Raw genomic sequence first — 15,135 nt, forward strand, 5'->3', positions numbered from 1 at the left:
GACTCTATCACACCAGAACTCATTGCTCTTCACACTGGCTCCTCTTACAACAGTGCATCAAGTTCAGAGTACTTCTTCTTGTGTATAAAGCTTACCATAAACAATCGCCATATTACATCTCGGACTTACTTCAGCTACAAACATCATGCAGACAGATCGGAGTAACGGTAGAAACACTATTCTATTCTTCTGCAGGTGTTTTTGTGTAAATGTAGAAACACCATCCTAGTCTTCTGCAAGGTGTTTCTGTGTAAATGTAGAAACACCATCCTAGACTTCTGCAAGGTGTTTCTGTGTAAATGTAGAAACACCATCCTAGTCTTCTGCAAGGTGTTTCTGTGTAACAGTTGAAACACCATTCTATGCTTCTGCAAGGTGTTTCAGTGTAACTGTAGAAACACCATCCTATGCTGCTGCAAGGTGTTTCAGTGTAACTGTAGAAACACCATCCTATGCTTCTGTAATATGTTTCTGTGTTAACTGTAGACACATATCTGCTGGCATTGCTGAGGATGGCATTTAATCAACAATGTCGAAACAAAACGAACAACAACCAGTCCACGATGTCATTGTGGTTTTCAACTACTCCACACTCTGACAGTTATCAGCACCATTAACACCCACATCAATAATTCTTTCAAAGTCGTCCATGTTGTGACACTTTCTCATTACAACCGCATCATTAACACTTCACCACAAGGAAGAAATGGTCGGGTATTGTAAATCACGAGAGAGATATCATTATCAAATCGTCCATAATGTGTGACACTTACTCTAAACATCTGTACCATTGCCTCCCCCTCCCATCCCCCTCAGAAGAAAGAATGTTCATATTCGAGAAAATGTTCTTCCTTGATTGAAACTTGACGTGTTCCATCGGCGTCATTCAGAACAACGAGAAACAGTTCTCAAAGTTATGTTTTATTCCTACACAAAGTTCGTAAGAAGCAAATCTCCACAAGTAGACTATTTTTCGCTCCCTACGTTTTTTTGTCACCTTTGAATAACTTCAAACAATGGACCTAATTCTTTTTCAATTACAGTAAAAATATTTAAAGACAATTGTGTATTAAGTTTGTCAACAAACCTCTCTATATAAATCTATTTGTAGGCCTTTCTCTTTTGCTGGTAATCTACAGGTATAACAGCGACATACAAAGTAGTTAGCGTTTTTTTTTGTGTTCTTGTTAGAGATTAAAAGTTATCCAGACTTATCCATATATTATTTTTGACACGTCAAGGCACTTGTGGCCGAATTACATCCCTTCTAATGTATCTTCATTACGGAAAGCTGACGAACCAAGCCAAAATCGCTGTTACTTAGAAGTGGTTATTAGACTGCCTCTCTATCGAGACCTTATGAACAATTCAACCCAAAGGTTTGCCGAGTGTCAACTTTGAGTGATTGGGTTTTGAGTAAAATGAGTATGAACACGAACACATCGGTTTCTTAACTGCATCATGAATATTTAACGACCTCTGCTAAGATACGTCACTTTGAATATAAATGAGTGCGGGTATCGATATATAGATGGTACACAACTTCATTATCTACAATGTCATTCCCAATTTCAGGAATTCGAACAACACGGCTTCTTTTAATTCCTGACGGGCTGTTCCGAACTTTGAACAATGGAAGTATAGGCATTATCAGTTTATAAGGCTACGCAAAATTATGAGAGACATGCCCCGTGGGCATGGCTGAACGCGCGCAAAAAAACATCCCGTAATGTAATGGAAGTCAAGACAAACCTTAGCCCCTGCAATATATACGATCTGAGATGGGTAACCATTCTGTACAGATTTAAAGTATTGAATGCAGTGATATAAAAGGTTTTATAGTTAATGGATTGTAATGGATTAGAACGTTGCGGAAAATATTTGCAAAGAAACGAGCAGAAAGTCTTGGAAAATTTCTTCATATTGGCATTTAGGAATGCTTAAAAAAGACTAATAAAATAATAGAAGATATAAGAAAGGCTTTGAAGTTGATCGTCTAGCAAAATTGCTGAAAATTTTAGCAGTCTCTTCGGGGAAGATATGAATTTGTCAAATTTTGTGATAGTTTGTTAATGCACCTGGCAACATCAGATTGATAGATACCATCAGGTCACTTCAACTGACAATGTCTTTCTTTATAATATTCTCATTTGACCACAGAGGAAAGAATATTTCTAAAACTATGAAAGCATTTTGATGAAATTCTACATGCAGAGAACATTTTCAGCTAAGTAAATATTCCGAATGTATGAGGTTTTAAGGATTAATCAACAATAAGATTGTAATAGCTTAAGTTAATCTTTTGAAGAGCAATTATACCCAGATGACAACACATACTACATGCTGTGATCCAACTGATTGAACATTGAAAGTTCAGACAGTCAAGATAGCTTACATGCAGTGAACTATATGCCTGCATGGAGTTTGGGACAAGCTTTTGAGATGGGAATTTCAAATAACAATGTGGAATATTGATCTCTTAAATGTCTTTCAATGTTTGTCACCAGAACATCATTTCAAATACTAGACTAGATTCTCTACGATTGGAATACTTGTTTTCCACTTTCACTCTATCTGTGACTAAAATCTGTAACTTCCTCAAGTTTGGTTAATACAGAATAATCAGTTGTGCAAGGTAGCGTATAACTATACGTAAGATGAATGGCTGTTGTGCCAGCTTTACTACAGCGTAAATGAATGAGTAGCCTTCATTTTGATGAAATGTTTTGCTGCTTTATCAAATTGCCTTAAATGATATTGTCCACTTCTTTTATGGTAGACCACGCCTTCATGAAATCAATGGCAGTTGTTTCAGTGTAACTATAACGTTAACTTGATGTAAATGTGTCAGTTATTTATGTTTGACTACCATTATATAGGCTACGTTATATGTTTATGGAATACACTACTTTGATGACGTAAATGACAACTGTATATATCAGCTTTGACTACCATACATTATTGAGTTGTGTAAGGTGTCCTACATCTTGATGAGATGAATTACTGTTGTACCTATTTGAATATCCAGTGCCTATACGCGTTATGTATGGTAATATATTAGCCTACACCTTCATTCGATTAATGGAAGTTGTTTTATTTTGGTTACCGTTACACTAAATTAATTGTTTAAGCCTACGGCTTCACCTTGCGGAATGGCTGCAGTATCAATCTGATTACCTTTGGGATGAAAGACAGCCGTCAACTAATGTTTTTGTGCAATGTAGACAGTACTAGGCACTACATTGATTTATGAACATGGCATATTGCCTTGACTAACGTTAAAGAGTCAGTTTGTATGGTAGCCTATACACTGATGAGGTGTGTAAGGTAGCAGACGGTGCTATTTAATCACAAGGGTTGTTATCAGACAGGCCAGGTCCACACTCCATACGATTTCTGGAAGCTATTGACAAATCCAACTTTTACGTCTGGGTTAATCAAAGGGTTTAAGTTGCATTTTAATTCAAGGATTCTGAAAAGCAACGTACTTTTATTCTATATTCAACTTTACGTAATGACAAGGTAATTGATAACATACAGAGGTACCGAGAAAAACAAGCATCACGAAAGCAATTGGATTACAGAAGTTCTACTTTTCTCCTCATCAAAGAATAATCCCAAAATGGTCTCGTTGAAGCCAAACTCTGTTAACGTTTGAAACCTACTATTTGCCCCAAAACTTGCCAATGTGGTTTGGATGAGCCCATGAAAAGAACGCCCCTGTTCAACAAAATAATTTTACACGTTCGTAGGAATCAGAGAAAGTTTGATTGAAACACACATACAAAAAAAGAACGAAAAAAGAATAAGAACGAGCTAAAAGCTGAAATGCTGCAGTTTCCGGCGGCCTCGTCCACCCGATCCCGACAGGGCCTTTCCCTCTTGGCGAACCTACCTAACCCCCCAGACAGTACCAGTGCACCTCAATTAAAAAATACTCCCTTACGCTTTTGCTCTAAGATAATAATCTATAATCCTCAATAGATAAGCTAGATCTCTTTTAAACTTGCATGAGGCTACGGCTCTGGCAGAGGGAGGTGGGTGGGGGGGGGGGATAGTTTAGGAAACCTGGTGGCTAGAGGAATTGTGAGTAAAACTCCGGAAGTAATGTTCTCTTCCGGGGAACAGTCTGGCCACCGGGAAGGGATTTTTTCTTTCTCTGGGCTAAGTTCTCCTCCCGGGAGGGTGGTATCGCCAGGGCTGGGGCAGCCCCCAGTATTGTCAGCTCCCCCAACCCCCCCTACCCCACCCCAACCCTCTTAATCTTTTTATTTAGTAAATTTTCCATTACATAAATATTTGCTTGTTAGCGAATTTCGCTTATTTAATAAAAACCTTTTTTTTCACTGCTAACCTTTAGGAGCCGTGCTTCGCACTGCTCGATCAGGCATGTCCCATCTGACATATCATTGCATTAGTTTTCAAAACTATACATTGTTTCTCAAAAAAAAAGGAATTTAGACATCATTAATTTCCAAAAAATGTCAGGATAATTTACGACTGATGATTAAAATATGATAGGGGAGATGAGTTATATGTAGACGCTTAAAGCATCCAAGTTTTAATCACTCGACTTATACTTGAATGTTCTTATATCTGTTTGTTTTCATTACTTGTGCTCATGAGAAGTCAACCATTGCATGAAGCTTACAGCTTCATAGCAATCAAGGGTTCATGGTCTGATTTGATGTCTCTCATCTGCAAATGATTTTACCCTCGTTGATCATACGCTAATCACGACGATAAAATTTGTTTTCATAACATTTAGTCAAACATCACTGACTTCTGACTCAGTGTTTAATCAATAGGAACAAAATCGTTTGACTTATCGACGGGTAACTAAGTGTTTAGGGATATTCAATAGTCAGACAATATCGGATTTATATATGGACAAATGGACAAATATTCTACACTGTTAGTTGAACAGCCCAATTCTCTATCTTGATCTTCACTTTAGGTATGATTGTTTTAATAAAAAAAGATAAAAGAAAAACATATCTATTAACCTTAAAAACCGTTCGTGATTCTAGACAGTGGATGATAGTGAGTTGTCCTGTGATCTCATTCAAAGCAGATATTGTTCAAAAATTTCACTTTTCATATTAATTTGTGCTTGAAAATTGATTTATTAGGAATTTTCGTTTACTTTTCAATGTTTTCTACATTTAGCATTTCATCAATATACGCAAGGACTTTGTAAAAGTGTAACTTTCCTCGTGGTAAAAAAAAGAGAAGAGATTTTTGTACGTCACACATGACAAACGGAGACCTTTTCAGCCCAGTTGCGATGCATGGTAATAGTATTGCTGTTGCCAGGTGCATTAATTAAATGTCAAACAATTTAAAAAATAAACATAATAACCCCAAGATACAAAATAATACTTGAATCTGCAAATAAATTTCCAACAGCTCTGTCAAGTAACGAACTTCACCATCGGTCATATCTCTTTAACGCAATCAAATCCATTACAAGGACATTTACATTTACAATTTATACGATGCTTGTCATTACGATATTCTTCAATAGCATATGCTTTGGCCTCAATAAATTAAAACAAAACTGTTACAAGACATCACGATTTTTGTTTTTAATTATCATTTTTCTTCATAAATATGTCTTCTGACTTTGGGCAATAAGTTTTTTTTTTGGAAAAAATTATTAGAAAAAAAGTTTTAAAATGTTGAATTGATGTCAGACTTTTAACTCCATATTAAAGACCTTATCTGTTCATGATTCATAACTTTGAACTACAGATGAAATTTTGCAAAAAATAAAATATAGAACAACAGGGGGACTTCAACTACAAGTTTTATAGCTTTTCGGGCAAACTCACCGCCGATTTTAGCGATTTGGAACGGAAAGAAATGTGTCAAGAGAGAATCTACTTGGCATTCCTTAGAGAATAAATGATTCTAAACAAGTCTCAAAAGTAGCTCATTCATAGGAGGTATATACCTTCGTGTCCTCCAAACACCATTAGTCGATATTTTCTTTATAAATTTTCGTCCCAAACCAAAACTTTTCATGACTTTCGAATAAGATTTTTAAGGATGAAATCAATGATAAAGAAATTGTGCAATGTGGAATATTAATCAGCCCTTTTTGTACTGAAATATAGTCAAAATGGCTCATCGTTTCAATCATTTTGTCTGCATGTCATGCGCTAAGGCAATGGGGGAAGGGAAGGATGGCCGGATCGGGGTGGGTGGGTGGGGGGGGGGCTGGTGGATCCCTCAACTTCCATCAGCCGGGGGAAATTATTATGTCGAGGGATGTTATTTGCAATCAACCGGGAAAGAATTAGACTATACTGCAATATTAACGAAATTGTGCAATGTGGTATATATTATTTAGACCTTTTGTGAAATATAAATCGAATGTTATGCGCATAGGCGAGAGGGGGGGGTGGGGTGGGGCGGATGGAGTTTCTCCACACCTTCCTTCGTCAATCAGGGAATGTTTTGAATTCGGCCGGGTAAGAGTTAGATTACTGCTAGAGTGTACTCCATCTTTTCAACATTATAAACAAGAAGTCATTAGCACTATATAAGTTATAAATTACCTAACATATACTCTAAATATGTCTCAGAATGCATTGATGTCTTAATTGTTATTTTTGTCTGGATTGGGGAGGGGGGGGGGGTATCGCCCATGTACGAGAGTCGGATTCAAAATGGCCCCATAGCTGCACCACCTCCTTTATAAAATCCTACATTCGCCTCTGGCTCTTCCAACCTTTTTTTAGAATACCCCTTCCCCCACCATTGAAATCCTGTGCACGCCAGTGATGCATATATCGAAGGAAAACAAGAAACATTACGTGGTAGTCTATATAAATCAGAAGCAATAAACTGAAAGTAGCATTTCTTTAAATAGTTTTTAGTCAGCTTAGTCAATTTTACCCAGAATGTCGAATATTTTTGTCCAAAGAGTTTACCAGCCATTTGTCCATGCAAACAGGTCTGACCAGATGGGGTGGTGTGTTGGGGGGAGGGGTGTCAGATGCTACAGCACCGGGACCCGGGGTCAATAAGGGGCCCTGGGGATGGGTGAGAAGTAGATCGGGTCATGGCATTCCGTCTTTCATACGCTCATGAATATGTTATGGATTTATCACGTCTAATATCAATATCCTCGAGGCATAAACTGGACTCTCGAACTACCCCCCCCGCACCCTCCCCCTGCCTGATGCCTCAGCTGTTCGCAATGGAAAGACGATGGGTGGTGACAAGAGGCCTCTAGATATTTCCATGTTCCTATATCATCGGGCGCAATTTAGCTATCGGGATCGGTCAACTAAAGAGCAAAGTTGTACATTTCAGAATTACTCCTTTTACGTATATTACATGGCAGGAATTTATCTGCTCGTTATATACCAATATAATTATTTTTTTTTCTAAAAAAACAAAACAAACAAAAACAAATTCTGATACTACATCACCCATGAAGGACACACTGTGGTCATTGCCACATGTCAGATAAATTTTCTCCCATCCTTTCCCCCGTCTCCCGTTCCTCGTCGCCTGTCTCCTGTCTCCCGTCCCGCGACCCCGACCCTCCCTCCCTTTTTCCTAATGTTATATAATCTCAATGAATTAGCGTCATAAGTCATAAGAACTGACTTTTGAAACTTCCAAAACAACATTTTTCAATTTTACACTAATAAATATCAACAATTTTCAACCATTAGGTGAGGATAGACTTGTTTTAAAAACAAGTGAAAAAAGGTCAACATAACTACGTTTGTTTTGATGTTCGACAATAGCACTTATGTAGTATGGTCAGTCACGGTCAAGAGTGCCGTTGTCAGGGTTGTGGTATTTCAAACCAAAATATTCTTTTTTAATATCGTTTTCTTCTGTGTCCACGAATTCCCATGACTACCATTTATATACTCTTAGAAAACACGGACTGATTGACTGACTGACTGACAGCGTTAATTTACCTTGAAATTTCTGATACTAGAATTCGACTAATGTATAAACTAAATATTTGCGGAGGTGATCTTAATTTCTTTTTTGGGGCGTTTAGAGTCAAAGTGAACGACGTTAGACGTCACGGACAATATATCTGTCCAGTGTACGGTGGGCTACAAGGACCCTTGTCGTAGTCACTCAGCGCCTAGAGATGCAATTCATAAGTGCAATTCATAATAAAGTATGCACTTACTTAGAAACGCGCACTTTTACCACTGGACACAGCAAATTACTGTGACAAGCCCGCCTGATTTTAATACTTAAAAACAAACAGTATGCTAAGCTGGAAGGGTCAATCCCCCCTTGTCATAAAACGCGAAAATCACTAAATGCATTTTGGGTTCATTTGCATTCAAGTCAGGTGACAGTTAACGCAGAAAGACAATAGAAAAAACTTAAGTCATGGGGCGCAACAACGTATACACGGGGGGGGGGGCTTCAGCACCAGCATAGAACACCAACGGGGAGGGGGAGGGGTCATTCCCCCACTACTTTGTTAGAGAAAGAATAATGAAACAACAATTCCTAGTGTACAATGAATAAAATGCGCAATTATACCTACCCAGTTGAACCTTCTTCAGCAGTTTTGCACACAAGCAACCTCACAAATGTGTCGTTATAGGGGGCAAGGGGCAAACTACTCCGCAAAGGCGATATAGCAGTTGAAAATTCGTTCACATTGTTTTCAAAAATTTCAAAAGCTAGTACTTATTTTGCATGTCGGCACCTCACATGTGATCTAAAGTTCTCAAAGGAGTAGGGGCAACTCCTCATGAAGCCAGGACGACATAGCAATTGAAAAATTCTTCAACATTTTCTCAATGCGCCAGGACAAAAAAAAACATTTGTACCTCGCCCCACCTCATACCCCAAAACATGGTTGTTAAGGCCAAGATTAAAGTCAAATAGGTTTAATAAATGACGCAGAAGAGTACCGTTAAAAATGTATGAAAATACCAGACTGTTTCCTAGTAAAATATGAGCGCATAGCCCAGACAAGAAGCATCCTATATTTTCATATTATACCAATTTTAAAACAAAATGTGCGTGCGTAACCTATCCAGGGAGCTGGTCAATCTCAATTTTCATATGCTTAGCTAGTCATGGTTAATTCTAATACTTTATTTGTGTTGGCATTCGACATTAAATTTTCATCACTCATGTGCTTTACTATCTACCTGAGGGAACTGAACGTTCAAACTTCATTTTATTCCACTCCAAAAAATCATAGTGGATTGCCTATAAATATATAAATATGCTAAAAAAAAATTGATTTTTGGAGCAAGTTTTACAAGAACAGATGATACTGAAAGGATAATTCTATAGTTAAAGGAAAATTCAATGTGTGACAATGATTGGTTTCATATTCCCCTCCCCCCCCCCCCCTTAAAGAATTGAATCATCTTCCTATGCCTGATTGATATAACTCTAGGCGAACGTCTTCGTTGAGCTTTCTTGCGACATTTTCGTACCTTTTGGGTTTACACACCAAATGACATGTTATGGTGTTTGTAAGAAACAATGCATAAGTTATTGGTTGGCGTGATCTGGTTTCGTGTCATTGAAGTAATCATGGAAATTACCCCCCTCCCCCCTAAAAAAAAATGTTTTTTTTTATATTTTTTATATTTTTCTATTCGATACCGAAATCTCATAACAACATGTAGTTTATCAGTTAAATTATGCCATTTCCATGATTTAATGATATAAAACTCGAACATATTGATTTTTGTTTTAAATTTCCATATGCTTAATTGCATGTGGTGAAATGTTAATACGAAGAGTGTCTGGGCGACGAAATGTTTAGAATCAGATGAATATTTAATAATGACAAACTCATTAACATTTAATCGGTGGAAAATAATCGAAAAGGATGACATAATTTGGTTACAAAGGTATCCAGGGGTGTACAACCCCACCTCACTTTCAATCCCACACAAAGGGTACACTGAGGTTATTAGCAAACATTCGCGTGTACACCAAATTATGAACCTAATGTATAGCCTAAGTGTATGCCTTAGAATGCACAACTTCAATTTCACTAAATGTTTTACTTTTTATCTGAGGGAGGAAGCGATCCAAGGAACACTCCTAGGATCCCCTGTTTTGTAAAAATACTGATTTCACATGCTACAACAATTTTATTCAAGTAATTTGCTCGGTAATAGGTTCTTTAAAATTAGTAATCCCCCAACCCAAAATAAACGAGAAGGGGGAGAGAGATCTACTTTATGAATATTCATGACACACGTCACAAAACCAAAATAGAATAATCTCATTTTGATTTTTGTCAAGATTTAGCTATCTTTAAGTATCTATCTACCTATCTATCTATGTAACCCACGTGTTTATTATTATTTTATTTTCATGTCTTTTTTGTTCTCTATCGTATTTTTTCATTCACGGTTAATTTGTGATCTATCGTACCTCTTTCCCTACCCGAGGGTGCCAATGGGCACCCCTTAGGGGGTGAAACGATTGAAGTAATTTCACTTACTTTGACGTATTTTATTAAAAATTTAAAACTCCATACACTGGCCGACTCTCCTCCGATCAAAATCGCAAGCCTAATTTGTCATCCATTACTGATAAAAATTGAGTTTCACACCTAATGGAATAAGGAGGCGGGTAACAAAAAAATCCTTTTTTTTTGTTTTTGCTTTTTAATTTTATCTGTTCTTCATTACCTTTTTTATATCTTCCTTTAAACAAACTATAACACAATGGAATGATCTGCAACGTGTTATTCAAAGTAATAAAAAACACCATCTGTCATGGGATATTACTTCATACTTGACTTGTGTTGAATTTTGCACGAGAATTGATGTCCTCTGGAGAACTCGGAGAAACTCTTTTCGCTTTCTAATGTCTCAAAGGATTCGGGGGAAAAAAATGTTCATTCAATTATTATGCATATAGCGCACCATTTAGCACCAACATGCAGTCAAACTACCGAAGATCGACAATAAAAAAAATTAAAAAACGAGGATCGGGTGAAACATTCGTTATCGCAATGAATAAATATCTTATTTAAACTACAGTTTATGTCACACGTCTATATATGCAGAGGGCAAAGTCTCTTACACCGATAGCTTATTGTTCGTGAGAATTGCAATGTTTTTTTTTTCTTTACTGAGCTGGTTCCAGCTCCTCTGATTTTTGTCTTCTTGCTTAAAGGGTGTGAAGACTCGCGCAAATAGAAACGTCTAATGCCGGTAATCTGACCAAGTTTAGAATGAGGTGTAACAGAGGTGTTAGACACCACCATCGATCCCAGAAAATACACACACACAGCTTGCTACCATCGGTAATTAGACACTAGTGTACAGTCAGTACATACAGCTGCGGCCAATACCTACAACACAATGTACAAACAATACAGCGATGGACATCTCAGGTCCAGCTAAAGATAAACAAGGTATCACCTTTCATTACTGTACTGTCTGCATTTTTTGGAGACACGAACAAAACGTCACTTGCAAGCAACGGAAAATCAACTTTTTTTTCAGATGGCCGCACGCAGTTTAGGGCGAGTCTTCAATGCCTTTAAGCATGTCAAAAGAAATGATTATGTTTGTTAAGGTTTTTTGTTGGTAAAAGTAACGATTGCACCTCACATAATAAAGTGATTTTAATGTATCTAGATACTCAAACGTGAACATTGCAACAGTGTCCTCGATCATTATATGCTTCTGATTATGTTAGAACTGTTATCTACAACAGCTCCCTGGTGCTTATGAAGAAAAGTCACCCAAGATTAGAGCCAAACAATTTGATCCATTCTCAACTCCAGTCCCCTTTACCTCGAGACTGTAACAGTGTGATCCTGACGATGTGAGGTAACATGAGTCCCTTGGAAAGGGAATATATATTGCATATGATCAAGTTACTTCTGTTACACCTCATTGAAACTAGGTCAGATTACCGGCATTAGATTCTTCTTTTTGCGCCAGTCTTCACACCCTACCCAAGAAAGAACTTAGCTGCACGAAAAACAAAACGAGGCGGGCTTTAATAATCTAGTGTACCCCGCAAGAATTTCTTTAGATGAGGGGGAGCATAATTTAAAAAGTCAACATCTATAATATATGCATATTCATATGTATAATTCAATATGCATATCGATCCATTTGTCACCCAAGAAAGAACTTGGCCGCACGAAAAACAAAACAACCGAACAACTGGACCGCGCTCTCGACCCCAGTCCCCTTGCATCGAGACTGTGACTGTGTGATCATCGTCAGGTGTGTCTCACGATTCCCCTAGAAGGGGAACCTAATGCTACAGATGAACTTTTCACCGAAAGGTTGCCGAGCGCTCTACTGGGTACTGATTACACATGGAGAGAGTCGAGGCGGACTTTAAACAATCTAGTGTACCCCGCAAGTATTTCTTTAGTTTACAGAAGGGAATATGACGGGGGAAGAGGGGGAACATAATTAAAAAGGTCGACAACTATAACATATGCATATTCATATGTAGAATTCAATATGCATATCGATCTATGTGGTATCGAGTTATTTCACATACCGGTCCGTAAGGAATAGCTGTTCAGTTCCAAAAGCGAGTTGAGATGTGGAATATGATAACAATGAATGAAATGAAAATATTTAATAAATAAAACTTTCAGATATGCATATTCATTGTTGATTTGAATATCCATCTCGATCTAGTGCTATCAACGTATTCCACATAGCGTGCGTAGGCTAAGAAATACTGCTTTTGTTACATAATTGAATATGGTGGGGAAGAAGAGGATCATTACAAAAATTTGAAATATAAAAACACCGGTAATATATGCATATGCATATTCATGGTGTCTATTGATATCGATCTTAGAGATGTTAGCGAGGTACCGGTATACTACATAGCACTTTTATGGCATATATTGATCTATTTCCGTCTGTGTGTGGGTGTGTAAGTGTGCGTATATATATATATATATATATACATATAAATATAAATATATATATAGATATATATATATAGATATATATAAATATATAATATATATATAGATATATAAAGATATATATAAATATATAATATAATATATTTATTTAACTCTACGTTAGAGTATACTATCCCGGAATTTTCGTCAAAGCTGCTACGATTTTATGCAAATTGTGAATTACAGAAAAACGCAACTTTTATATATATTGACAAGGTGTATTAATATCATAACGAAAATTATTTAAAGTAAGACGGATAACCCAAGGCAACAAAAGCAGAGTCTGCAGGGCTAATTAAGGTTATCTATTCCATCCACATTTTAAGCTACATTTTTTCCAAACAAGTTTTCAAATAAGTTATACTTACCATTCCTCTTTACTGTAGGCCTACTCTTATTGTATTCCCTTCCGTCTTGTAAGGTGCAAAGGGGCACAGAGGGTACGGAACAGAGGGGTACAGAGGGTAAAGATGGGTACAGAGGGGTACAGAGGGGTACAGAGGGGTACATAGGGGTACAGAGGGATACAGGGGTAAGGGTACAGAGGGTGCAAACAATTACCTTTTGTTTCTCGTTTCAGGCTCGTTTCTTCATTTCTTCTTTATTTTTGTCTTTCTTCGTTTCCTGCACGGACGTATTCTGCTTTGTAATAAGCCCAGTGGAGTACTGCAACACTTCCCTTGACAACTCTGCAGCATATTGCAACTTCTACACTGTTAACTGTTGAGACAAACATACACACAAAAAAATGGAATTAAATGTTGTGTACTTGTGTCAACTTGGTGGAACATGTCCAAAAATTGTTAATTTGGATAAGGCCTAGTGACTCACGTGGGATACTCGGAGAAGTTCCACAAAACCACAAAATAATACCGTAACACATAGATAGAGTTATCATACTATAAAAACAGCTATCCATGAAATTACTCATGCGGAGGCTAATTAATTCCTATTAACACGCATAAGTTATCATTATTGAAGGGCCACCCCCCCCCCCCCTTTGCACGCACATGTTGTTATCATCATAATCTACCTACCAACTGCTAATGTCATTAAGTTTCAAACATTTAACCTTCACGGTGTTTTAGAGTCTTAACATCCGCCTGACGGAATCAACATAAGAAAGAAAATCGATAAAAATGACATGAACGTGGTCAATGACGATTCCGGTACCTTTGTTATGCAGCTGGTAGCGGTAAGTCCAATTCGAGACATACATATATATACATGTAACATAACAAATATTGCTTGACCATCTCCCGGTAAAGGCATGATACTTTATAAGAATAGTCACCCGGCAAGATAAGGCCTGGGTTCGAAACTAAACAAGTTGATTCACTCTCAACCCCAGCCCCCTTGTATCGAGACTGTAACCGTTATGTTCATAACGATGTTATATACGTCAAATGACTATCACGAGTCGTTTAGTCAAGGGAAATAGATACTACACATGATCTTAGCCAATAAAAGGCCGAGAAGCATACTGCTGGATTCACTGATTTTGAGAGAAGTAAAACCTCCACTTCTTCGACTTCTCAGTGTTAGCAAAACAATTACCCTCTAAAGTATGCTATAACTCTCATAGATATTACGTAATTAGCTCCTTCACATTCATTACAATTGCACAAGCTGTATTTGCCTCTCATGGGGAACTTAATCTATTCGTCTCTGATAGTTTCTACTGGCTAAAAGAATTTCTTCGTACTGTTTTGAATATCAGTGGAAATTTCCACACCTGACGATTTCAGAGTTATCGTTGAACTGCCGCCACCCGCCAGTTCACAATACATTTGCACAGGTGACATTACAGACCACCTGCGCTGTGATCCAACTTCCTGGAGTAGTTTAAAGGGAGTGAAGACTCGCGCACAAAGAAACGTCTGATGCCGGTAATCTGACCTAGTTTCGAATGAGGTGTAACAGAAGTGTTAGACACCACCATCGATCCCAGAAAATACACGCACAGCTTGCTACCGTAGGTAATTAGACACTAATGTACAGTCAATACCCGCAACACAGTGTAGGCTACATAGCATCGATAGACATCTCAGCAGGGAGTTGTTATGGAACTCCCTGATCTAAGGTCCAGATAAAAGATAACAAGGTATCACGTTTCAGTACTGTCTGCATTTTGTGGCGACAAGAAGAAAACTTCACATGCAAGCAACGGAAAGTTAATTTTTTTCGGAGGGCGGCACGCGGTTTGG

The 15,135-nt window shown here is 37.7% G+C and overlaps 1 long non-coding RNA gene across 3 annotated transcripts in view; it reads right to left on the minus strand.

Annotated features, from left to right (window-relative positions):
* Positions 1 to 14,454, minus strand: part of LOC139975921 (uncharacterized) — a 115,485-nt gene extending 101,031 nt beyond the window's left edge. For 2 of the 3 annotated variants that reach the window (XR_011795956.1, XR_011795955.1), the window contains exons 1-2: positions 14,102 to 14,454; positions 13,490 to 13,648 (exon numbers count right to left, since the gene is read on the minus strand). This is a non-coding gene — a long non-coding RNA (uncharacterized lncRNA). Of the gene's footprint in view, positions 1 to 10,681; positions 10,840 to 13,489; positions 13,649 to 14,101 lie in introns of those variants that run through there. The other variant, XR_011795954.1, reaches the window with a different exon arrangement.
* Between the last annotated feature and the right edge of the window lie 681 nt (positions 14,455 to 15,135).

Source organism: Apostichopus japonicus, chromosome 11 (assembly GCF_037975245.1).
Source record: "Apostichopus japonicus isolate 1M-3 chromosome 11, ASM3797524v1, whole genome shotgun sequence".
NCBI lineage: Eukaryota > Metazoa > Echinodermata > Holothuroidea > Aspidochirotida > Stichopodidae > Apostichopus > Apostichopus japonicus.